Here is a 25,466-nt window from a genome sequence, read left to right as displayed (position 1 = left end):
GATGCTTTGAGTTACCGAGCGTGTCTGCTTCTGTATTTAGGACTTGCAAATTAAGAGCCACTTGGGAACAGCTTTACTAATCCCAGCTTTATTATATACTTAGTTACAAGAAAGAGACCTGGTTTTCCTAGATTAGTTTGCTTGTTAGAAAAAGCTGTCACAAGAAGAGTAAATAAAAGCATGAAACAAGTTTTTGTTAAATTTTTAAAAATTATTGGTAAGTTTTACTTATTATTGGACTTGGCACATCCCTTGGGGAAGGAGAAATGGAAAAGAGAACAATGGCTGGAGTGTTGCATACCGATACTCTCAGTTTACGGCTTAAGCCTGTCTTCTGCTCCTGGAAGCTAAGGTTTATCAGCTTCGTGTTTGAACAAACAGATGGTCTAATTTGACTTTGTTTTGGACAACCACACAGTGAGAATAAACTCCACCTCCTCAGTCTCTGTGAACTTCCCAACCTCAAGCACAGATCTTGCAAACAAGGTTCTAAGGGCAGTGTAAATTGTGAATCTCTGCAACAGCCATCTGGTTAGGTGTTCTGTGTTGGAATGTGGTCAGGTAAAGGAGTAGCAATTTGTTTGATAGTGACTTCTTAAAAGATCTGAAATCAAATAATTTTAAAGAACACGTGTGAATGAATTGTTTTCTGCTCACATTGTAAATTATGTGGTTTAGAACCAGACCTGTCTTTTCTACAATTTCCCACATAAGCTAACTGCCTGAAGTGGCACCATTTCACTTACAGAGATGGTTTAAATGAAGCGTGTTGATGGAAAGACTGTACTTACCTGGGCTGTGTCTTTCTCTTTCTTTTTGTCTTCCTAATTTTTGTGTTTTGTGAGAGTAATTCAAATAATAACCCACAGCGAAGAGCTTTATAGTTCACAAAGTACTTTTGTATTTATTATACAATAAGCCTATCCCAGATGTGTTTATTTACAAACTTCTTGTTCATCGACTCTAGAGGAACAATTCCAATGCTCTGTACCCTTTTGGAGTTGTTTGATTTTACTAAAACAACCACAGCAAACATTTCTCCTGAGTAAAGTGCTGGGTAGAAGGTTTTAAAAATCAAAGTAAAAATTAAAAAAAAAAATACCTTAAGATGCTTTCAATACTTTGATCAGCGTTGCTGGGATATGTCCTCAAACTTCACTAAGAGACCTTTGATGCTCACTTAACATATCAAACTGCCTTAACGTTTTGAAATAGTTATTGTTGACTTAACGGGTTATACTTTAGAGCTTTATATTTTCCACTGTCAGTGTTTTTGACCCAGATCAATCCCCTGACTGACCAGCAATGCACGCCCCTCCAGACACACGTTATGCTAAATTAAACATCCCCACTAGGACCCTGATAACTTAAGTTGGCATCCCTGAATGTCTTTGCGATCTGAGGAGTCCACCGTGACTGGCTTGCCGAGTTCCCGGGGCAGTGAAGCCTATAGGATTTTCTCAAAGGTCAGGCCCGGGATTCCTGCTGCCCTTTGGAAACTGCTCTGCTAAATCTGCTTTGGGTTAAATCCTCTTTTTGAAGTCAGCGGTCATAATTAGATCTACTGATGGGGGCTGGCAGTTTGCTGACCCCATGGCTTTCCCCTGGCCAAGTCGCCTGGGAGCCCCTCCCCGCCAGGTGCCGGGACCGCGGGCGAGGCCCCCTGTCCCTCCGACCTCGGCCGGGGTTTGGGGAGCTCCTAGCGGCCGCAGCACCTGCAGGGGAAGCTGGGCGGCAGCTAATAAAGAACCGGCATTGCTGAGCACAAGTGGGAGTCCTCCTGTAGAACGTCCCAAGTCCTTTGTTTCCTTCTTTGTTTTGCATTCCCTTCCCCCTCTCCGGAAAAGTCCCTTTTGTCGGGGGCGGGGAGCCAAGAACTTTACTTCGGCATCATTTCCCTTTGTTTCTACCGTGAGCAAGAAAAAAGGAAGGAAGAAAGTGAGATAAGCCTAAATGGTTTGCCCGGTATAATCTCATCCAGCTTCTCCCACTGAGTGTGCAACTCTGCAGGTGGTCTCCGCCCCAGACAGGTTTTCCTTTGGTGGGTGGGAGTGATGAGAGCGGATGGGAGGAAGCTTGGGGCTTCCCCCGCCATCTAGCCCCCTACCTGGGGTAGCATCTAGGCTTGGTTCTCTGTAATTATCCTGCTAGAGTTTTTCATTTCCTGAGGGAGAATGGTTAAAGATAGCAAAAAGGAGCCCGGTCTACGGGATCAGTAGCAAGTGTTGAGAAGCAATCCAAACTCAGACTTTGGATGAGACCAGGAATCCCAGGCTCTGAGCACTGCAAAGGACTTATGAGATCAGCCCTTTTGAGTCCTGCATTCTATGGATGGAGAAATTGAGTCCCAGAAAAATTATGCAGCTCAACTCAGATCACAGTGTATAGTGGTATAGCACTTTTGTGCAAATGAGTCCCTTGTGCAAAATGGCTTGTTTTTTGTGTTCTCTCTATGTGTGTGGGCTTCCCACCTCCATGCTCTCATGGCCAAACTATGACATAAACTCTTACAAGGCAGAATGATGGTTATTGGGAGGATATAAACAGAGATATTCAGACCAGTGGTTTCTAGACTGTCAAGATAGGAGAAACTTTGAGACAGCGTCTGTTGGAAGGAGCAGCCGGCGGACTTGTTTGGAGTTGGGTTTGAATAACATACACAGGCCTCTACTTTGGTTGGATTCTGTTTGGGGTCGTTATGATGGGAGGCTGATGATGGTTATGAGGAGGCTAAATAAAGCCCCCCCCCGACCCCCAAACCACGACCTTGTTATTGCCAGTGACCTAGACCCTGCAAGTGTAAAAATAATAGAAACAGAAATTACTTTTTAACATTTCAGGAGTTATGAAATTCATCTTATATAAAAATTCCACAAATTAAGAACCTAAAATGGGCAACATCTTGTTCTGGGCTTCCTTCATTTTAAATCTGCAGACTGTGATCATAATTTATTACCATCATTTACTGCATATTTATTTTTACAAATAGTCATATTCCCAAATTAAAAGGATGAAATAGCATGAAAAAATGCATTGCTTAACTAGCATTGTTAATAATAAAGAGGAGAATATCCTTCATTGAATTAGTTAAGATTGGGTAAAGAAAACTCCCTTTCTAAATGCTATATTGTTTGGTCCATATTTTAAGTCAACTTGACCTTTTAAGGCTTAATTCTGAGCACATGAGATCACCTTCAGAGTTTATACTTTACTCCCTGTCTGAACTGCAAGACTTGTGATTTTAATCTTAAGCTTCACTAGAACTGCTTCAAGAATGTCAAAATAGAGAGAACACAGTTACATCAAAAAGTGGTCTGAAACTTAAATATTTGAGGTGTGTGTGTGTGTGTGTGTGTGTGTGTGTGTGTGTGTGTGTGAATGATGTGGGGGAGTGCTGTCTAAATCCATAACTGTAATTGTAGATTTTAAAACTTTTGGATTCTATAGGCTCAGCTGTGACTACATAAATAATTACATCATCATATAATATTGCAGCAAGCCTTCCAAGTATAAGTTCATTTTTTGTTTTTTCTTTTTTAGTACAAATCAGCATCTCAAGAGAAATCTCTTAACTTATGAAGCAGAGAATGCAGGAGTGGGGGCTTGAATGGAAGGGAAGCTTTCAAGCCCCATTTTGTCAACGTGAAGGGGAATGGGTTTTGCCTGGTGACTTGTGGACCAGGCTGCACTAATATACTTGCCTAAGATGGGAAATGACCAATCAGAGCAAGCTTTTGGAAAGTTTCTGTTGGCCTGGAATCCTGGGAAATACTATCTGTCATCTTTATAGAAAAAGATCCACACTTGATTCCTTGGCATAATATCCATTAAGATTTTTTAGATTTAGATGTCTTATCCCTAAAATATGGTAATAAAACTGATTTTACTCACTGGTAGCTTGGCGAGTCATAATAAAGCACTTTGTAAGAAAAGATGGTAATGATGTATAAAAAGATCAAAACTTATCAAGCAGAAAGTAATCAATAGATGGAATATATTAGCAAAAAATAACTGAGCCCTCTTCTCTGTGCTTAGCACTTTGCTAGAGGCCACTCAATAGCAGAGTTAGTTTTTATTAACTTCCCCAATATGCTGGACACATATACATCCTGCTTAAAACTATGTTATGCATAATTACTGTCCCTATTTGGTACGTGGGTAAGCAGACAGCTTAAGCTCCTTAGATTCCTTAGGTTACTACCAATACTTAATTGGAAGAATTAATGTGTGAACTTAGTTTACAGTAAAAAATAATAATCTTTTCTACTTTCAAATTCTTACCTTTTGATTAAAGTGAATGCTTCACTTCCCCATTTCCCCAATGCACGGAGGAAGAAAAGATGATTCGGAAAGTTTGCCAGTGACTTTGTGGACTGCACATCCATTCTAATGTTGCAGATTCAGAATTTGAGTAACAGACCTTAACTTGGTCACGAGATATGCCACCAACTATCAGTATCCTACCGGCCAAGACGATTGCTAGGAATAAACAGTTTTTAAGAAAGGAGAGGAATTAGAATTTAGAGATTCCATCACAGAAGGAGTATGTTTTACAGTTGATTTTCTGAAAGAATGCCAGGATCAAACTCCTCCTTCTAGTTCCTCTTACCCTGGCAATATGCAAGTCCCACTTGCTACTGGAAAATGTGACTGAAATGAAAGAGGCGAGGTGAGGTAGTGTTACTCCTAGCTCACAGCTGGGTATTTGTATTGGAGGATGGGATAAGTCAGGATGATATAAAGGAAGCGTTGTTGCATCTTAAAGGGACCACAAAATTGGTGACTCAGACAGTTTCCTAGGGTTGGAAGTTTGGAGTTAGAAGAAGTTAATCCTCTTAATAGACCCAAGGTATTAACATATCTACTTTCAGCCCTGTAGAAGTAGGGGCATGCGACTCGTTCTGAAGTAGGCGCTCCCTGGATTAAATATGACTGGGCCCATTAAAAATGCCCCTGCAGTTCATTTCACCAGATCCCACTATACATAAATGCTGGATCTTAGGTGGATATGATCCTCCCAAACCTCATAGCACCCTCATTCTCAAGGTCACTAAGTTAGCAGCCTCTGATCTAAGACTCTTCAGAGTCTTAGTATTATAACTAACAGACATGCCTAGGAAAACAGGTTTTCTGATCAACAAAATTTTCTGATTAATCAAAGGTTATAATATAAATTAACTTACTTTTACTGTTATGGAAAATATGTCTCAAATGCATTTTAATTTCCTGTAAAATTTTTAAGTATAGTACAAAATCATATTTGATGACTCAGGATCTTGTAGTGCTGCTATGTGGGTGGCTTTACAACCTTAGAGCCTATTACATTATATTCAAATCTGAATGTTAATTCCTGTTGCATTTTACTGTAGATAAGGATGGTGAAGATATTTTCCAGATCTTAAGGCTTAACCTGGCTAGCTGAGAGTTTTAGTTAATTAGATTCAATGTATTTGGACTTTTACAACAATAAGAACAGAACTTGAACCAAGAAAGTCTCTAACATTATACAAAGGGATGGGGTAATAATCAAAGAGAACTGGCCACTGAAAAGGAAAGGCATTGAAAGGGAGAGCCTGAGAGACAATACACAAGAATCACACTTTACTGTTTCAAGATTTTTAACACATAAGAATGCCTCAGTCCTGGTATTTGATATCCCTTATTCTGGAAAAATCCTAGGAGAAGTAAGAATGGAGGACAGTATTTAGAATTTAAATATGAGAGGTAAAGAATGAGAACCCAGTAATGGGAGGTGATCAGGTTGTCAGAGTCTCTCTAGATCTGAACTGATCGTTGGGTTGCTCTCTTTCAGAAAGTTTTCAGGAAATTGCCAGACAGTTCCTGAAACTCTGAGCACCTGATTCACAGAAGAGGCCTCTTCTGAGAGAAATCGAGGCAACTCCTTTCACATAACTGTCATTCTTTCTTTTCTGACCAGAGGTCAACTGTCCTGGACAGAGGTCACAAAGGTCTCAATCGCAAACACCTGCAGTGCTAGGCAGTCATCAAAAAAAAAAAGCAGATCCTTTAGCACACATTGCATGAGTGGTGGACCACTGGGCTGGAGATAGCAAACTGTGACACCAGGGAAAGTCCATTCAATTCAGCTCAGGCTGACTGACTCAGATTCAGGTTGTGATTCAGTTGCCACATTGTTGCCAGTTCTGAATTTTAGGGAAAAGACAGAAATCTGATTTTAGTAAAATCTTCTGGTTTTTCAATGTTGCCTCAAATTTATAAAACAATGTGCAGTGAGCAAAATTCATCTGTTGGCTATGTATTCTGGAATGCAGCTAGTTTGCAACATTTGATAACCTAGACATCAGGGAGGCTGAGGCCTATGAAGTAGCCTGGCAGGAGAACACTGCCAAATAGTGAGCTCTGTTTGATGGGGACTGACTAACCCACTGAGACACTTTCTCGGGGCATATGAAACAGAAAGACATAAAGACCACAGAAACCAAGAAAAACCCAGCAGAGACAGAGAAATTCTAAGAGTGAAGAAGAGCCCACATCACAGGACTGGGGTTGCAGTGGACACCTGCTTTTGAGAGGATGACAAGCATTAGATCATATTCATTGCTGCCGGGTTACTAGAACTGTAGGTATATGACACAAAATGATGCATAATATTCCAATTCTCTCCAGGTCTGATCAGCTGTGGAGACAGTTTTCTGCTTTAATTTACTATGAGGTATTCTCACTAATAACTCCATCCTCTTAGGTAGTCTGGGTGAGCCTGTCCCTTACAACCTCAAAGACTAAGTAATTCAATTATAATATTGTTATAGCTTTGACATTTTCACCTGCCTATACTCCATTATAAAAATTTACTAGAGTATGATAATAATTAGATTTTCTAACCTAATATTTTCTATTATCCTGTGTCCTGTCCTTAGTTGAACAGCCAGCCAAGAGCAACCACTGCCTCAAGGAAAAGTTGCCACTGCTGAAAGCGAGAAGAGAACTCAATATCTTGTCTTTGGATTTCAGAAGCAAAGATCTAGGCATAGCCTTAGAAAGAATATGTAATCAAGTGGATCCAGTTTTTACCACACCTCTTCTTTTCTGTTAGATAAGATGCTTGGGGAAGCGAGAAAGCAAGAACAATCTATGTTGTTTGTGGGAGGAGGTAGTGCAAAAGAAGAGGCTCTGTTCTGAGCTTTTTTGGGGGAGTAGAGGGTGGAGGAAGGGAAGGTGAGAGTAATATAAACCACAGATAGATGTGGTGTGGAGAATTTGAGAGTAAAGAGGTTACTAGGTTGAGTCCAAGGGTGTCTTAGGTTGCCTGACTGTCATAACTAATAGACTAGGTGGCTTAAACAACATGCATCTATTTTCTCACAGTTCTGGAGGCTGGAGGTTTGAGATCGGGGTGCCAGCATGGTTGGGTTCTCGTAAGGCCTAACTTCCCGGCTTATAGATGGCCACCTTCCCTCTGCATGCTCACATGGCCTTTCCTCTGTGCACGTATATGGAAAGAGAGAGATCTTCTTATAAGGCCTCTTCTTAGAAAAGCCTCTAATCCTTTTGGATTAGAACCTTACCCTTATGATTTATTAACCTTTATTACCTCTCAAAAGCTGCATCTCCAAATATAGTCACATTGGGGGGGTAGGACTTCAATATATGAATTCTGGGAGACCCAATTCAGTTCATTGCAAAAAGCATGGCAAAACTTGTGGCTCTCCTTCTACTAAATAATTCAGGAGAAATAGGGTAAAAATTGGTGTCTGATATGTAACCCTAAAAGGAATGTAGATTTTCCCATGTCCCTGAAAGGCCATGTGAATAGCTGAAGCCATAGCTGGCCATGAGGATAGAACTGTGACTCGTTTATATCAGCAATCTGAGCAGATTGACACCTGTGACAAGAGACAACAATGTGCATCTCAGAGAATGCCAGGTGGAAGAAGGCTGACTAGATGACCTCTTACCCACCTTCCTGATGGTCAAGGGACTTAATCTTAACTCCAGAAACGGGGTCCTGAAGCCCTAGAATTAACTCAGGAGACCCTGACTTGAATGAGGAATCTTTAAATTTATTAAGGGAAACCAGACTCAACTGAGCTTACCCAGAATGAACTAAGATAAAGTATAATGGGAACCCATATTGAAAATTATAAGAGATCTGGAAAAATGAAGGTAATTGTGTTTCTTGCACGTATAAGCTTGAGGCCTGCAAGTAGCACCCTCTTTATTAGTAAAATAATCCAGATGTGTGCTAAGGAGAAATCATGTGGCATTGTGGTGGGTTCCAGAGTGCTTATGATATGTATATAAATGGTTTATGATCTTCAGAGGATCATCTGAGCTAAGTCTAACCTCTTTAACTATGGTTAACTCCTCCCTGGGTTACTCTAGCTATAGCGTGCCAGAGCCCCTCAAAATCTGGAACCTAGAGACAGATGTTTTCTCAGTCTCCTGCATTTCATTTGGAGGCAAATAGCTCTGACTTAAAATTCTGACTCTGCTACTTCCTGTTCTGTAACCTTGGACGGGTTTTCTAATGCCTCTAATTCTTGGTTTCTTCATCTACAGAGTGGGTATAGCTGAGTACATATCTCACAGAGTTAAGTTCATGAGATAACAAATATAAAGTTCTTACCACAGGTATAACTTAATACCTAAAAGTGAACATTTCTTCTGCTCACTCTGTATTGAACACTAAGAACAAACATAGGTGAATTTCACGAAATCAATTTACAATGTATCAAACTAAGAAATTTTTGAGAACAATGCAAAGTATTGGAAAAGTACACTCTTCTATTGTTTGGGTGGAGGTAGCTGTTTTGTACTTAGATTGTGGGTAGATTCAGGAAAACTACAAACCTGCTGCAAATAATTAGAGAATTCAATAAAGTGAGTTGGCAAGGTATAAAACTATATAGAATCAAGAGTCAAAAATCAATAGTTTTTATCTTTCCAAATGACAAAAAACAAAACTACATTAAATATAAACTATCTAGAAATAAACTTAAGAATGTGAAAAAATTGGGGGGCGCCTGGGTGGCTCAATTGAGCGTCTGACTTCAGCTCAGGTCATGATCTCACTGTTCGTGGGTTTGAGCCCTGTGTCAGGATCTGTGCTGACATCTCCGAGCCTGGAGCCTGCTTCAGATTCTGTGTCTCCCTCTCTCTCTCTGTCCTTCCCCACTCATGCTCTGTCTCAGAAATAAATAAACATTAAAAATTAAAAAAAAAAGAATGTGAAAAAATTTAAATGCTACATGGAGATATGAAAAAGTCTGGGACCAATGGAAAGGTTTTACCATATTGTAGGACTGGGAACTCAACATCATAAAGCTCTCTTCTTATATTAATCCACAAGTTTAATGTGGTCCTAATAAAAATATCATTAGGATTTTTCTTAAGATATGGGAACTAACTGAAGTGATTCTAAAGTTTGTATAAAATATACACAAGCAAGGGGCGCCTAGGTGGCTCAGTCAGTTAAGCGTTGGACTTCAGCTCAGCTCATGATCTCAGGGCTCGCAACCTGTTCGTGAGTTCAAGCCCTTCATCGGACGTGCTGCTGTCAGCACAGAGCTGGCTTTGGATCCTCTGTCTCCCTCTCTCTGCCCCTCTCCTATTTGCACTTGCGCTCTCTCCCTCTCTCACTCTCTCAAAAATAAATAAACATTTAAAAAAATCCACAAGCAAGAATAGTCAAACTTTGAAAATGAAAAGTAGTAGAAAAGTTTCCTACTAAAAACAAAAACTCATTTAAAAATTATAGTGAGTAAAACAGTATTGTATTAGTACATTAATAGGTAGGTCAATGGAGCCGATAAAAATTCTCTATAATAGAGAATTATTATAATAGATTATAGTAGGTATAGAAATTTAATATATGTTAAAGATGGCATTCCAAATCAGTTGGAAAAAGTTGGGACTCTTAGTAATGCTTATTATCGTCATTTTTATGTATAGGACAGGTAATCTTCCATAAATATGTGAGACAGCTGACCTTATTTTAATCAGGGTCATTTCTCTCTGGCCTCGTTTGGTTTCTACCATTTTAGGAGAACCAAAAATATAACAGTGTGGTTTATGGTGAGGGAAGATTTAGCATTTATGTTTTAAGTTTCCAAAGGACAGATAAATCTTACATATAAAATAAATTATACTTGAGGAGTAGAATGTAACTATGAAATACACATCTGGAAAAGGATGACTTTCTTTCTACAAAAATAATAGTATTATGATTTTTAGCCATATACAATTTTATGAGAAGTGAAACATCTAGTAATATAGGCATCTTATGGAAGAAAAACTGCTGTGGTAACTTTGCTAACTTCATAAATTTATTGCTGCATTTCTACAACTATGCATATTCAAAAAAATCAGTAAATTAAAAAGAAGTGAAAGAACACATTTTATATCTTGAAAAGAATAAAAGTTTAAACTCAGTTTGGACTGACTTATAGAATAGTCTTGGGGATAATTATTTTCTTTTCCCAACAGCTGCATAAAGCAAACTACTTTGAATGAGAAAAAAAAAAAAAAAGAATCTGAAGTGTACTAGTGTACCAAATTGAAGGATTTAAATGCATGTATTTTGCACAGAAGTTATTGCGGGTTATGAAATGAAGTATAGATACAAATTCATTTATTTAGAAAGTCTAACACAGATTTACTTTATAACTTCTGGATAAAAAAGTTGATAGTGAGGGACACAGTATACGTATGCAAATAAAAATGTATGCCTATTTTTAGTATTAATCAGAGAACCCTCAGGAACTGGAGCAGATGGGAAGTTTTAAGAAACACACAATGAAGATCATTAGGAAATAACAAATAGTTAGGCCAGCTAGAAAGGCACTTTAACAGGCAAATTTTTAGTCAGTAGTTATAGCTTCAGAATCTACCAAAGTGGCAAAAATATAGTTAATAACTAGTGCTTTATAGTGACATATTAAAAAAAAATTTCTGATCTATCAGTACTCTGTTACTGGTAATTGTAATGTCAGGCAATTGATAAACTCTGATAGGCGTTCTGTATATTAGAAACACAAAACCAGAGTCTCTTGTAGATCCTTTTTGAACTAATTGAGTTATTACTGAGATATGTAACTTTCAGAGAAAATGTTTGAATCTAGGTTGCAAAAGCAACTGAATTCAAAGTGAGAATTTCTAACAAATGATTGGGAATTTTTGGTCCCCAGATTCCAAACTAGTTGGGTTGGGTTTTTCATTAAGCTGATAGTTTATTACGGCATCATGGACAAAATCAGGTATTGGAAAGTAATAAGATTATTCTTCCAGAGTGAAAAACCTTGGGAATGCTGCCCTAAATTGGCAGCCATTTTTCATCACGTTAAATACCAGGCAAATGCTATTTTTGCACAAATTTATATACCAAGAAAGAGTTAAGAAAGGCAAGTGCTGGAAAAATGTGTTGTCTCTTAGTACCACAGTGAATATTCAGCTCCATCACTTTGATATTTTTCCCTTTTTTCCAGGATGGAAGAAGGTACTCAGATTAGCATTACAAATCCTGGACTCCAGAGAGGGAGTTGGAACTTGGGAAGGTGGTGTTTTCAGTGTTTGGAGATTGCTCCTTTCTGGCTCCTTGACTGAGTATGCACTCTTTTTCCAAGAATGCTTGTGTTTGGAAAGTACTTTGTGGTGGTGAAAAGTTTGAACAGAAAAGATTAATCAAAGGTTGGGTCTTTTATGCTCAGTGCATAACATATTCAGCTCTTGGATGTGAACTCTTAGCCAAGAAACTATTCAAATTATTCAGGGGCTGAATGTGAGCTTCAACTGCAAACACACCAGAGGTCAACTTTATTTAATCTCAACTCATTGCTCTTGACTTCAGAAACACTGTGCCTTAAGAATTTGCTTTATATTTTCTGCCTACCTCTCAATTTCCTAGAGAAGTTTATGAAGAATTATTTTATTCTTAAATGCTTAGGGAAGTATATGTATCTGATCTGAAAAGTGAAGGGAACTAGAAATGGTGGACTATGGCTACTCTGTATCCAGTGTGCTGTTGGAAGGGAGGAATGCTTTGGTTTACCTAGTCTTTGTCATTTGTTACAATGTCACTAAATCCTATATTCTGATCACAGAAGTGATCTTATGTTTCCCACTTATTTACACCTACCATCCCTTCCTCCAATATTTTCTGATTTACTTGGCTCTCTAATGCTTACAGATTTGTCTGACTTCTGGAATCTGTAACACTTGAGAAGTTTGGGATTATATTTCACTGAAGGAAAGAGGCATAATTATGTGCAGAACTACTGCCCAGACTTAATACACCATTACCAAACCTCCAGGGAGGAATCCTGGAAGAAAGGTCTCCACCCCTCCCTTGCCCCCAACTAAGGAAAGCAAGTGTAGTGCTGTTAGCATATCCTATGACTTGTCCTTGCCTGCCCACTCCAGTTCACCAGTGCACCCACTTCTCACAGTTCTGGAGCACAACCTCCTCTGCAGCAAAAAATGTCTCCTGAGATAAAAGCACATGGAATTGGCAAGACCGGTAACCCGCCCACATGTTGAGAAACTTCCCACTTGCCATATGCTGGACTAGGTCTTTCTCAGAATGTGCAGGAAAGATGTCCTCTTTGTCTCTCCTTTTCTTGATCAATTTGAATAAGAAGCAGTTGTGAGAAGATTTGATTTTAAGAGCCACTTGCTCAGGTCACGGTGCTCAGTGGCAACAGGATGCTTAAAGGATGCATCCTAGATGGTAGCCTAGATACTCTGTCTCTGGGATGCAGCACTCTAAGAAGTTATGACTGTCTTAGGAGATCCCTACTCATGGTGGACTTAGGACTTGGCCTGTGGACCCATAATCACAATAATACTTTCCATGTGAGTAAATTAAATTGGAGTATACAGTTCAGTTAAGACATGCTAAAATTTTTGAGAAAGGGAAGGTCTCCATTTGATTGTATGTCATTCATAGAAAAGAAAATTACTAGTCTTCTTTAAACAAAAATTTTTATTTGGTTCATTGAGTAATAACTGAGTGAAAGTCCATACTTGACCAGCCCATTTGGATGTTTAATAGGCTTCTCAAACTTAAGGTATCTAAAATGGAACTCTTGGTTACTTTCTGAAAACCTAGTTATGCTTATCTCAGTTAACAGTACTTGTACCTAATCACTCAAACTAAAATGCAATCACCCTAAATCTTGTCTTTCTCTCAACCTTCCAAAAGTAACCACCAGTGAGTTGTATTCATTCTGCTTCCAAATTATATCTGGAATTTGTCCATTTTCCCAGAACCATTGCCACTGCCCTAGTCCAAGACAAACTCTTATCTAAGCCACCATCCCATTGTGTATTGAGGCTACCACAATAGCCCTTTGAGACATCTTCCACTCTTGCTCTCCCTGCCCTCAAGTACCTTCTCTACATGTTAGTCATATAAATCAGGTGTTTCAGAATAAAATCCAGCTCTTTACCATGGTGTGGCAAATTGGGCCAAGTCACCTTGCTTTTTTCCAATTGTCAGATCTTATTGGAAGATATTGGTATCTCATGACAAGTGATAGGTCATAATGAAAGCAGGTCTCCAACTGACTTTTACCACACATACAGTTACTAGTAAGCAGTACTTGGAGACTTGGTAAAGTCTCAGCCCCCTGACCTGTGGACATGCTGACAAGATCCCTACCTGAAAGGTTGGTGCATGAAAAGGCAGATGCAGCAATATTCTAGCTGCAGGATCAACTCCATTTCTGGTTATATCAGGTGATGGAATCCTCTCCTAAGTTTGAGGAACCAAGTAGAGGCTTGGGTCTAGAGCAGCACTACTGAGGACACCAGGCTGCTGGGTTCATCAGGTTCTTATATCTCATTTCTACAAGGATGGATGCCTGACACATCTTCAACCATTCATTCATCAATTAAACAATGATTCTTCACTTTTCTTATGCTGAACAGAGGACCCTCTAGTACACATTGAGGCCCTGGTAGCTTATCAGAGAGCTATCTCTGGAGCATATGTTCCAGAAAAGGATACTTGAAATGTTAGTTAATGGATCATTCAAATAGATCTTTTAATTCTCTTCTTTCACGCTCCATGCTTTGATCACAATGGACTTCTTTCCGTGCCTAGAATCTCCCATGCTCATTACCACTCAGAGCCTTTGCTCCTGCTGCCTCTGCTCTTTGCATGGATGGATCCTTTGATTCTTTAGTTTCAAATGTCCCTGCTTTAGAGAAGGTCTTTATTGAGCAGGTCCCCAGCCCTCAGTCACCTCCTTTGAGAAAACCCTACTCTCTTTCCTCAGGGTATGTATCCTTGGAGTGTGACCACCACCAGGATAAGGACTTTGTCTTGTTTACACCATATTCCCAGCTCCTATTAATGCCTGGTTCTTGATGGGAAGCCAATTATAAGTGGGTGAATACATTAATCATCAGGGAAATGCAGATGAAAACCACAAGGAGATATCACTTCATACCTGTTAGAATGGCTGTAATCAAAAAGATAAGAGATAATAACAGTTGGTGGGATATGAAGAAGAGGGAACCCTTGTGCATTGTTGGTAGGAATGAGAACTGGTTCAGCCCCTATTGCAAACAGTATGGAGGTCCTCAGAAAATTAAAAATAGAACAACCATATGATTCAGCAATCCCACTTCCGGGTATATAGCCAAAGGAAATTAAAACAGGACATTGAAGAGATATCTGTAGTCCCATGTTCACTGAAGCTATTATTTACAATAGCCAAGATATACTCTGGTTTCTCTTCAGATTGTATAAATCTTTCCTCTTTTATGGTAGCCAAGACATAGAAACAACCTACATGTCCATTAGTGGATGAATGGGTAACAAATTTGTGGTATATTTATACAGTGGAATATTATTCTGCCAAAAGAAAGAAGGAAATCCTGTCATTTGCAACAACACAGATAGACCTTGAGGGCATTATGCTAGATAAAATAAACCAGACAAAGAAAGACAAATACAACTTGGTGTCCCTTATATGTGGAATCTTAAAAAAAAAAAAAAAAAAAAAAAAAAGTCAAACTCATAGAGAGAGTAAAAAATGTTTGCCAGGGGTTGGGGGTGGGGGAAATAGGGAGGGACTGATAAAATGGTACAAACTTTTGACTATAAAGTCGGAGGAAATAATATGAAACGTGGTGAGTATAGTTGATATAGTTGGTGATTGAAATTTGCTGATGGTAGAACTCAAATATTCTACCAAAAAAAAAAAAAAGTTAACTATGTGAGATGATGAGTGTCTTAATTAATTAACTAGATGATAGGAATCCTTTCACAATGTATATGCATATCAGATCACCACAGTGCACACTTTAAATATCATACAATTTTATTTGCCAATTATACCTCAGTAAAGCTGGAATTAAAAAAAAAAGGTGAATATAAGATATTTCTGAATATAGAAAGACCCAGAAAGATGTGGTCCCTGTGCTTCAGGATATAATAGTGGAACTTTGCAGCTACTGCGACTCTAAGGAGGGTTCTATGACCCATTTAATCATCTCTTCTGGGTTCCAAGAGGCTCCTAATAAGTAATGTCATTTAGCCAGGGAATCTTAACTAATTATGACAAATACAGCTATTTTAGGTGAGTCTTAATAGGAGGACTAAGTTAATTTTGAATGTAGCTATTTAGTAGTACTAAGCAAGGAAGGAAAAAAAAACACACCTGTGATTAACATTTATTGTATTTGTTTTAAAGAGTTTTCAAATGTATCTGAAACATTTCCTCTTGCTATTATTATGTTTCTAAATAGTGATTTATTGGCCTTGAACATAATCAGTGCCTCCCTGGGGCTGTACCTCAAGCTCGAATCACCAGAAGCAGACTGAATGCAAGATGCCCCTTGATTATATATAATCAGTCCTGACCCTTTGCTTCTTTTTTTTTTTAACATGAATTTATATCGTCTGTGTCAAAATGAGACTACAAATTTGTAGTTTTGCAAACTGCATACCATTATCAAGATGTATAAACTGTATAAATGTATTATTCAGCATTTTTGCGGGCCCACTATGTGCCAGACTCTGTGGCCTTAACTCTGCAAGTTAAAATCCATATCTCTATTAGATAGTGGAGTAAGCTGAAGCCAGAGGAGTTAGAAAGCATCCTCTTAGCTATCTACCTAGTAGGTGCCAAGACAAGATTCCATCTTGGGTCTTTCAATTGCCAAGAAGCCCCTTTCCCCAACACCAGGGCAGCCTTGCACGCAACACATGGTGGCAGCAGTTTCTTCCTCAGTTTTGGTTTTTCCCAATCATTTAAAAATTGCTGGAAAAACTCCTCCCGACTCCCCCCCAAAAAACCCCAAAAAACCAAAAGCGTCAATTAATTGGCTCAATATCTGTAATTTTACCTTAACAATAAATGTTGTTTTATGTAAATTTTACCAAAATCACAACACTTTATTCAGAACTGCAACCCTGAAACATGCACTAATCATTGTTCTAAGTTCATACTGTTAAGAAGGTAGACATGTTCACAAGGCAAGACGTGATCGAACATTACGAATGTAGAAAAGCAATTATCTTTAACTTATTTTTCCTTCCAATTCTTTTCCATGCATAACATAATGGTTTATATTTGTATAATAGGAAAGATATCTGAGGACTTAAACATGTTCTCCAAACATTTAATTCTGCTAACTTTAATCTGTTAAAGTTAATTTAACTAATTTATCTGATACTATGCTTGTATTCTGTAATTAAAAATGGAATTTCTTAACATAAATGATATATAAATTATATGAATATGATATGTATTAGAAAAAAATTATACAGGAACCTCTGTTACCTAACTAATGTTACCTTGACTAAATTATTACTCACAGACTCACACAGGAAAGAATGAATGATGGAAGGAAACAAGGAAAAAAAAGAGATAGAAAACTAGTTTAAGGAGATAGGGGATTTTGAGAAGATTTGTATGATTGACGATATAGACATTCCTTGAAATTTGGCTGACTATATTCACTTGTTCATTTGGGTGGACAGCACTTTTTTTGCCATTTCAAAACACTTTTAGGAAAGCAATAAATTCAGGCAAAAAAAATTTTTTTTAAGACATAATGATCCTTAAACTAAAGAGTACTTGCATTCTGCAGCCCACACTGCAGTGTTTTCATTTAGACACACGTAAGTTAACTGGCACTTTGGTTGAACATGAATTCCATCCCGTTGGCTGACTCACAGATCAGGCTCTAGTGGGATCCTTATTTAAATTCCAGTGTGTGCTAAACATTTAGCTAGTTTGAAGAATCAAGAGTGAGGCCCATTTGACATCTTATGCATATCTTTTCTTTTTCTCACTTTTCCTCCCCAACTTCCTCCCCTCCCCAGTGCATTTTCCTCTGTGCAGAGCATAATTCTGTTCACTTTCTCTGCTTCTTAAGATCAGCCTTCCTTTCCAGTCCCGGACAGCTCCACCCCTTTTCACAGACCAAAGTAAATCTGCACAATAATGAACCATATAAGGGAGGAATGACATCATCAGTTAGTGGTCCCAAGCTGTTTTGCACAACATTCACCTTTCATTGTTCTGATGACAGGGCTGGAATGTGACGGTTAATTCCCTGTGGAGTAGGGGGCTGAACAGGGCCTGCTGCTGTTGAACAAACTTCAATTACCCCCTTGTAAAAAACAAAAACAAAAACAAAAGCTACTATGCTTCCTAGTATTAAGGTAAGGAAGTCAAGATCTGTTTTGATTTAAGCAACGTTAGTTATTACTTTAGTCCATGCGCATTTCATTTGTTAATAGGCTTACTTGGCAGTAAACTCATTTCTAAGTGTTATTGCAAAGAGCATCTTAGAAGCTGGGTTTGGACATTTGTACAGCCTGACTAATCTGACAAGGGCTGTAAAAACCTGACAACCTTTCAGCTCTTGACTACAGGTTTTACTGAGTGTGGACGGTGACAACCCTTGAAAATGACCAGCTTATTGTGACTTTCCTTGATACCTCAGAATCCTTGATTGGAATGGCCAAGATGCACCTTGTTGTGGTATGAGACATGCTCCTGTTTTTCTATGGAGGGAAAAGTAATCTCATCCTACAGAAACTTGCGGAGTTTGTATAAGAATAGAAAGATCTCGTGCTGCCATCAGTCGTACTGTGTTTTGAAGGCTTTTAACAGAACAGCCTTTCCATGGGCTGTAAATGTATCCTCTAATTAATAATTTCTTGATGAGCAAAAATTAATTGAAGGTACAAATATTATTTTCAAAATTTGTGGTCATTATGTGGATTGTCTGCAGACCTCTTTGCATATGTGGAGAAGGCTTGTAAAAGTTAGCAATGAATTAGAATGCATAGTGATCCAAAGAAAGCCGTGTTTGTTCTGAAACAGGGTGGCCGTGATAACAAGAATACTACAGAAAATAGGAGGTTTGATTTCAAAGTAGAAATGGAATTAAAGTTTCTACTATGTTAAACAGTTGTGTAAAAAGTTCAACTTTAGTAATTTTTCAAAATGCCAAAAAAAACATTGTCTGAGTTCAGCAGAGTGTATCAAAATAAATAGCTTGCATTTAGCGCTCAGTAGGGCTGGAGGGTAGTGTGAGTCTTTCACAAAAGAACTTCACTTGGCCAAAACCAAATTTTTATAGCATGATTTCAGATTCACATGACCCGTTTTATAGAAATTTGAACATAAGGGCAGATGGTATGGTTTTCATTTGTGTAGGTTTAATTTTGTGTAACATTGATTGTTAATAATGTTTTGTCTGTGTTTAAAGCGATGAAAATCTTGAGTTCAACTGAGATGAAAATCTTGGGTCCATTACATTGATCTGCCCAGATTCTTAATTCCATGTGATGGCTGAGCTTCTGTTTACTTGTAAAACTAAATATTCTTTCCACAACGGAAGGGTGCTTGCATTTCTTTTTCTCTAGATTAACAATAGTCAGCATCAATACAAATTAAGTCTTGGGGTTTTGGAGTTTTGTTTATTGTTTTGGCTTGTTATATGTTGCATTAGCTTTAAAGTTGTTCAAAAACTGGACAAAATGATTGTTAGATACATGTTAACATAATAATTTAAAAAGTATTTAGTGAAATTTCAAGTATGTTTATATTTAAAAGCTTTTTAAAAGACCTCTAGATACAAGGGCAATAAATTCTAATGCCATTTTAAAGAGGGAGAGGGTTATTTTTCTGAGTAAATAAATGCAAGGGAGTGTACTATCAGTGATTTGTATACTTAATTTATTACTTATGTAACAAATGTAATTTTACTTACTTTAAACAAATCTTCGTTATGAAAACAAATTTACCCAAGAGACAAATTAGCTTAATAATATCTTAGTAAAAGGCTTTACAAAAGGGTATGTTTTTATATTGTGAGCTCCCATAATGTATAAGCTTAAAAGCCTAATATATAAGCTAAAAAATGACTTTTGACCAGCACTCCATAAATGCATGTACAGAGTAAAATGAGGTATATTGCACCTTTGTGGACTGTCTTCAACTTGTTTGAATAGTCTTAGCACATCTGATTCATGCTTCCAGCTCCTCCTCTCATGTTCTGTACCACCACAAGTGCAGCTCACAGAGGAGAGGCCTCTGTACTTAAACACATGGGAGGATACCCTCACATTGTGATTGCAGGGACCTAAAAACCCACCTGCTTCAAAATATCCTCCCACTTTCTGGCTTCCCAAGAGAAGCCCCCTCTGCCCCCCACCCCCCATTTAGCTTATTTTCTGAGGGAGAGAGTTACTTGAGATAATGTACAAGTGTTACCTAGATGAGCATCTGATAATTAGGTGTGATGAACTTGGATGATGTATTCTTTGGGAATGGGCTAAGAAAGGTCTCTTCCCATCAGAGTAAGGGAAGGTGAGGGCGCCACTGGGAAGAACAAGGCCACATATTTAGGTGACAAACTTTTCTGGCTTTTTCTGTTTCTCGTGAAAATCGTTAAGTAAATTTGTTCATCTGGCTGATTCTTTAAAAACAGAATCAAAAAGAAAGAATAATATCTTCTTTCTACTCTTTGAAAAATATTTCATCTGATCAAGCTGAGGGTGTTTGAGAAGTACTTTGAACAACTTAGGGGATATGAAAACACAACAAAAAGGCATTTAATTGTGGGTACAAACTACTCATCCATGCCCACAAGATAAACAACAACTTTTTCAACTTTAAGAATGAGATTATGTTTACATGGCATCAGTAGATGTACCTCCCTCTCCATTATCTTTGAAGAGTTCATTCTAATTAGAATTAATTAAATTAATTAATTAAATTAATTAAATCGGCAGTAAGTTCCAATTTAGCATTATTATTAATAGTATCTAACATTTATTGAGAACCTAGCCTTTTTACATAGAATAATTCCTGTGGTTCTGACAATGACCCTACTTATTATCCTACTTTTATAGGGGAGGAAACTGAGGAAGAGCTAAATTAAGAAACTCGCCCAAGATGGTAGGGGCAGGATTAGACACAAACCAGGTAGTCTGGCTCTGGAGCACATACCTGAACTACTACACTGAGCACTGAACGTTAGCTTTGAAATGACAAAAAAAATACCCATGTTTTCAGCCAATGAAAATGACTGGCATGATTGACTAACATAGAGATTTGTTTTCTCAACAAATTATTATATGTGACTTCATATTTGGTCCTCTGTCAGGAGTTACCCATTTTTTTCTCCTGAATATTCCCGTTCAGCTTGTAGTATTTGTGGTCTTTCTCTTTTATCAACCAGAAAATTTCTAGCTCTAAAGAACCTCAGTGCAAAATGAAAAAGGTAGAGAGCTAGGCTTTAGGATTGTTGTCCTGGGATCCAAGGCAAGGCCCTTCCCTGCAGTCTACCTTTAAAATGAGGCTGGAGAGACCGATTCATGTCTGGTCTGAGGGAGAGGAGGAGCACTATTCTGTCTCCCCTCTTCTGTCTTCAGCTTTATTTCTTGTTCCTGCTTTCCACTCATAGCAATGTGTCTGTGTGGCTATAAGCCTGTCATACTTCCTTTTTTCTCAACTCTTATTGACCCACTCTTAGCTCCAATTATCTGTGACTCCTTTCTTCTTAGATTTGTCCTATTATCTCAAGCTATACATTTGTCTTAAGAGAAATCATGATGCATATAAAGTATGCGTTGGACGTAGAGAAGAGAAAAATGATCCTGAGCCCTGACATTTGCATATTGTCTGATCTATTTAGGGTTACGGCAAAAATCCCAGATGAGTCATATGGGGTAACTTAATGTTGTATATGTGTGGGTGGGAAGCTAATAAGGGATACCATGTTTCCCTAGGGCTAGTAATTGGGGGAGGGGCAGTTGGAGTGCAGGAGTGTGTACCTCTTACTACCCACTAATTGGGGGGAGGGAGTAGTTCCTGGAACCCTCAAGAGTAACGGGATCTGTAGGAGAAGGCTACCTAAAGGGACGATGGCCCTTAGTAGAAGGGTGAAGCCAAATATCCAAGATTCAGGAGGGAATTACTACCTCATTCTCCAATCTCCTGTCAATGTCTCCTATTGACAAAACCAAACTTGAAGCTAGAAGGGGCTTTCAATACAATGGCTCAAGATCAGCCCCCCAGGATGGAGAATGGTGGACAGTAGAACTGGAGAGGTAAATGGAAAATATGCAGCACAAAGGATAATAAGTAGAAGTATAAAATTAAATAATACAATATACAAATTAATAGCTTGGTAATTTAGTAACTTCAATAACTTTTTTTTACAGCTGTATATAACATTTATCTCATAAAGTGAGTTGATGTCCCTATTCAAAAACACTTCCTACAAAGAGGCTCAGAGTCCTGCTTTACATCTCTCACAAGTTTGTAAGAGACAACTATACTTATTCTTCAAAGATGAATAAAATTGGGATTTATAAGACCACATTTCAAAAACTTATAACTCTAGAAAAAACCTAGAAGTTTATCTTGCCTCTGCTGACTCATTTGAGATGAGTTTTTCAACAAGATAGCTTTGCCCTCTGCTCAAGTTATTAGTCCTGAGGAAAAATTGGGCAGTTAGTACATCAAAACTATTTCCCCTAAGATTCCACATGCTACCACTTAGATGAATTGTCTAGATTGTGATGCTAATGGGGCCATGATGGTGAAGGAGGGCACTATCATTCACATTGTTACCCATATCAACATGAAGGAATAATCTTGGGGCACGTGGGTGGCTCAGTCAGGTAAGCCTCTGACTCTTGATTTCCGCTCAGGTCATGATCTCCTGGTTCCTAAGAATGAGCCTCACGCCAGGCTCTGTGATGACAGCATGGAGCCTGCTTGGGATTCTCTCTCTCTCCCTCTCTCTCTGTCCCTCCACTGTTTGTGCTCTCTTTCCCTCAAAATAAATAAATAAACATTTAAAATCATTTTAAAAATGCAGGAATAATCTTATATAATTCTTTCAATGTTTATTTATTTTTGGGACAGAGACAGAGCATGAACGGGGGAGGGACAGAGAGAGAGGGAGACACAGAATCGGAAACAGGCTCCAGGCTCTGAGCCATCAGCCCAGAGCCTGACGCGGGGCTTAAACTCCCGGACCGCGAGATCGTGACCTGGCTGAAGTCGGATGCTTAACCGACTGCGCCACCCAGGCGCCCCTATAATTCTTTCTACCTTAGCTTTCACATTCAGGCACCAAAACCAGATATTTCTATATCCTAATTATTCCTAAAATCCCCTTTTTGGGGTGTCTGGGTGGCTTAGTTGGTTAAGCATCCAACTTTGGCTCAGGTCATGATCTCTCAGTTCCTGAGTTCGAGTCCTGAGTCTGGCTCTGTGCTGACAGCTCAGAGTCTGGAACCTGCTTCAGATTCTGTGTCTCCCTCTCTCTCTGCCCGTCCCCTGCTCACACTGTATGTCCCTCTCAAAAATAAGTAAAACATTTTTAAAAATCCCCTTTTCTTTTAATGTCTATTTTTATTTTTGAGAGAGACAGAGTATGAGTGGGAGAGGGGCAGAGAGAGAGGGAGAGAGAGAATCCCAAGAAGGCTGTCAACACAGAGCTGACTCCACTTGGGGCTCAACCTCATGAATCATGAGATCATGATCTGAGCATAAATCAAGAGTCGGCCACTTAACTGACTGAGACACCCAGGTTCCCCTCCCCTTTTCTTGTATTATAATTGTAATCATAGTTTAGTCTTTTTTTTTTTTTTTGCCTTGGAAAATTTTAATGCTTTCATAACTGATCTCCTTGCCTCTAGCACTGCCCGCCCCCATGATCCATACATCCACATTGTCATTAGAACATTGTAATATACAAATTTGAAATTATTGCTACTTATTTTATTAAAAAATTTTTAATTAATTTTTTGAGAGAGAGAGAGTGCATGTGTACTTGAGCCAGGGAGGGGCAGGGGGGTGGGGGTGGAGAGAATCTTAAGCAGGCTCCATACTCAGAACAGAGCCTGATGTGAGACTAGATCCCATGACCCTGGGATCATGACCTGAGTTGAGATCAAGAATCAGACACTTAACCAGTTGAGCCACCCAGGTGCCCCTGATATTTTCACTACTCTTAAAGTCCTTACAGAACTTTGTGTAATTCTCTGGATGGAGTCCAACTTAGGATAACAAACAGACTGCTTGATGATCTGACCTCCACCTTCCACTGGAGTCTTATGCCTTGATGTTTTCCCACCTCCTACTGTGTGCTCTGCCATTGACTCTGCTGTTCTGTTTCTTGCACTTGTGTCACTTTCCCCTTTATGTGGCATACTGTTTCCTCATTCTTCATCTGGATAACCTTTGTTTATTCATTCACCGACCAAATATTGATTGAGAACCTACTTTATGTTAGGCACTTTGTTAGGGGGCTGGTGTTTAGCCATGGACCTTGCTCTTATGGAGCTTTTGCTCTGTGGAGAGGTGGGGAGACAGACAATATCTATGTAAACAAATAAATGAAGGAGATGATTTCAGATAATAAAAGTTAAGGGAAAGAAAGAAATGGGGTGGTATGATGGAGAGCAGCTGGGGAAACTATTTTCAATAGTTTCAGAGAATGCATCTCTGGGGAGGAGACCTGTGTGCTGAATGAAACCTGAAAGATGAAAAAGAAGAGCCCATAGGATTATTGTGTGTGGTTGTGCAGGTTATAGCTTGCCGTGGCACCTATCTAATGAAAGAATAGGACTGAAATCCTGTTCTCATTCAGAGCATCAAGCCAGGCAGGGACTGTTTCTCTAAGGAGGGAAACCCTTATCTAGTTCTCTCCAAAGGGTCATATGGGCTATAGTCCTGATAGCAGGGGAATGGCATTGGGAACCACTTCCTTCAGTCATATACCCATCCTTGGGTGACCCTCAGTAGCCTATGTTTAAAGCATAAACGGTACTTTTTACATAGCATTGCAATTTATTTTTTTATTACAAGTATCTAGTACACTATTTGACAATGGTGGGGCATTCAATCCATCTTTGTTGAATTGCTGAGTGAATTAATGAATCATGGTTACATTTCTATGAGTCAGGGAGCTTCATACTAGAGTGTATGATCAGGGAGCTCCTTCTCAAATAGTTATTCTCAAATATAGGCCTCCTGATGGGCAGCAAACTATCAGAAAAAACAGTTATTTCTATGTTTAAATGAGCAAATGACAAATAATTCCCTAGACTTTAATTTCTACTATGATTAAGAGCAAGTTACTAGTAATATACAAAATGATTTATTTTAAAATATAGCATTTTTAAATTTAAATTTGCATGTTACTGGGTTTTTTTAAATGTTTATTTATTTTGAGAGAGAGAGGCACATGTGTGTACGAGCAGGGGAGGGGCAGAGAGAGAGGGAGAGAATCCCAAGCGGGCTCTACACTTAGTGCCGAACATAACATGGGGCTGGGTGCAGAGCCAGACGCGGGGCTCAATTTGGGGCTGGATCCCACAAACTGTGAGATCATGACCTAAGCAAAAATCCGGAGCCAGACACTTAACCAACTGAAACACCCAGGCACACCTGTCAGATTTTCTTAAAGACTAAGAGGGTATTTTCCAGTGGAGTCTGGCTATTACCAAATGCTGGCAAACATGGAACATGTGCTCACCTGGTAGTAGGAAATCCCAAAATCTTCAAGAAGAATAATTTATTATCCATGATGAGCTTTTCATGGTTTTCAGTTGCTACCATCTGTGCCTTTTAAAGATAAATTACTATTGGTTAACTTCATAATCAGTTTAATTTGTTATGGGTTGTTGGGCTAACCCGCAGAGGGCCAATAATGCATATCCTTAGTTTATGATTTTCAACAGCTAGACTTCAAGACATGTCATTAATGTTCCCATTCTAGAGCAAGATTATATCTAATCCTCTCTGATGAAGAATAAAACTTCATTTGTGATAACTTGCCCGGTGTGTGTGTGTGTGTGTGTGTGTGTGTGTGTGTGTTTGCATTACTTGGATTATAACATCAAAGTAAATGTAATGAGAGTCCTAGATTATTTTTAAATTTACAGGCTATAGTTTTAAATTTTTTTTTTCAACGTTTATTTATTTTTGGGACAGAGA

At 38.7% G+C, this 25,466-nt stretch overlaps 1 protein-coding gene and 1 long non-coding RNA gene across 6 annotated transcripts in view; one reads left to right on the top strand and one right to left on the bottom strand.

The window, feature by feature from the left end:
* Nucleotides 1-25,466, top strand: part of FILIP1 (filamin A interacting protein 1) — a 273,424-nt gene that overhangs the window by 212,454 nt on the left and 35,504 nt on the right. The window lies entirely within an intron of this gene.
* Nucleotides 125-25,466, bottom strand: LOC123385435. Its single transcript, XR_006597922.1, has 3 exons — nucleotides 25,006-25,466; nucleotides 4,282-4,479; nucleotides 125-604 (listed from the first exon to the last, which is right to left on the bottom strand). It is a non-coding gene; the product is annotated as an uncharacterized LOC123385435 (long non-coding RNA).

Source organism: Felis catus, chromosome B2 (assembly GCF_018350175.1).
Source record: "Felis catus isolate Fca126 chromosome B2, F.catus_Fca126_mat1.0, whole genome shotgun sequence".
NCBI lineage: Eukaryota > Metazoa > Chordata > Mammalia > Carnivora > Felidae > Felis > Felis catus.
Note: the sequence above shows the minus strand (reverse complement) of the source record. Positions and strands in the feature narration are given on the sequence as shown.